This window comes from Etheostoma spectabile, chromosome 20, assembly GCF_008692095.1.
Source record: "Etheostoma spectabile isolate EspeVRDwgs_2016 chromosome 20, UIUC_Espe_1.0, whole genome shotgun sequence".
Classification (NCBI taxonomy): domain Eukaryota; kingdom Metazoa; phylum Chordata; class Actinopteri; order Perciformes; family Percidae; genus Etheostoma; species Etheostoma spectabile.
In genome coordinates this window covers 26,361,608-26,362,832 of record NC_045752.1, presented here as the reverse complement: position 1 = coordinate 26,362,832, position 1,225 = coordinate 26,361,608, and the positions used below count along the sequence as shown (strand labels likewise).

Genomic DNA, 1,225 nt, shown 5'->3' with positions numbered 1-1,225 from the left:
TGTGTGTGTGTGTGTGTGTGCAAGAAAAGTACATTTGTTTTTCCTCTCCAGTTTTCATCAGTATTCATCTCTTTTGTTGCTCTGTAAAGCTCCCAGTGACAAAACTGCATAATGACTACATTTGGCTTGAAATGAGACAGTAGGACAGACAGAATGAGAAACAGGAAATCTGATGAGAAGGACAGAAGAGTTGACCCCAAAAAAATAAATACATAAAAATAAAATCCATTATATTTTGCAGTGGTGGCGACAATGACGATGACTCCTGCTGAGAGCCGCTGCTCTGCATAACAAAGACTACCTTCAATCTAGCACTCAACACACACACACATCAACTCATTTCACACTAAACTATGTATGCAGGTGTTTCAGGGGTTTACCATTTCCTTCTCTCCTTTCCTTATTGCATCCATCCTTCCATTTGCCTACCTGCTGTCCTCCTTTGCTTCCTTCACTCTTAGACAATTCTGTCTTCTTACTTAATTCATTACGTCCCCTTTCATCTCTTTTTCAACTCGTTGCCCTTTGATTTTTTTTCTGTCTTCTTCTTCTGCTCTCTCAATTTGGTGCATCTTTTCCATTCCATCCTCCCTTTTTCCTCCCCTCTCTTTCCTCCCCCTGTCATCATCACATTAAAAAAAAAACACCCCTTCTCACCTCATGTGCTAAGCAGGGACAAAACTCAACCAAATTCTGATTAAAGGCGATACACCTCACTCATGAATAAAACAGGTGGGTGAGATCTGACCCAAAAAGAAGATATGAGCCATCTTCTGCCTATCCCCAAATCCATTTTCTAAATTTCTTGCAGCAGTCACAATCATTCTGAGTGCCCACATCACCCTGCTTCTGTCTCCCCACCCGACATGAAATATTAATGACACCCGCAGTCCACAGAAGCACAGCACTCGGGAAGAGAAAGCACCGCACACTGTATTAAACAGCTGCAGTTCCAGGGAAGTTGGCATGTGAGTGTAGGTGGAGGGAGGGTGGGGCTAGGATGCATGTATTAAGGGTGTGGTTGTGGTTGAGAAAGTACAGTATGTTTGCACGGCGCTGTCCGTCGATTAATGCGTGCATGTTTGTGGGGCTGCTTCAACTCCGCGTTAGTAAAATGGTTTGAATGTGGTACTTAATGTTTTATATGAGGATTCATTTGTGCAGAATTAATGTTAAGAGCAGAGAGTTGCTACGGTGGCGTATTTGTAGTGTGTGTGTGTGTGTG

General features: G+C 42.9%; 1 protein-coding gene across 2 annotated transcripts in view; it reads right to left on the bottom strand.

The window, feature by feature from the left end:
• The window catches only part of kcnh5b (potassium voltage-gated channel, subfamily H (eag-related), member 5b), a 196,240-nt gene that overhangs the window by 150,340 nt on the left and 44,675 nt on the right, over positions 1-1,225 (bottom strand). The gene's annotated exons all lie outside the window — the stretch shown is intronic.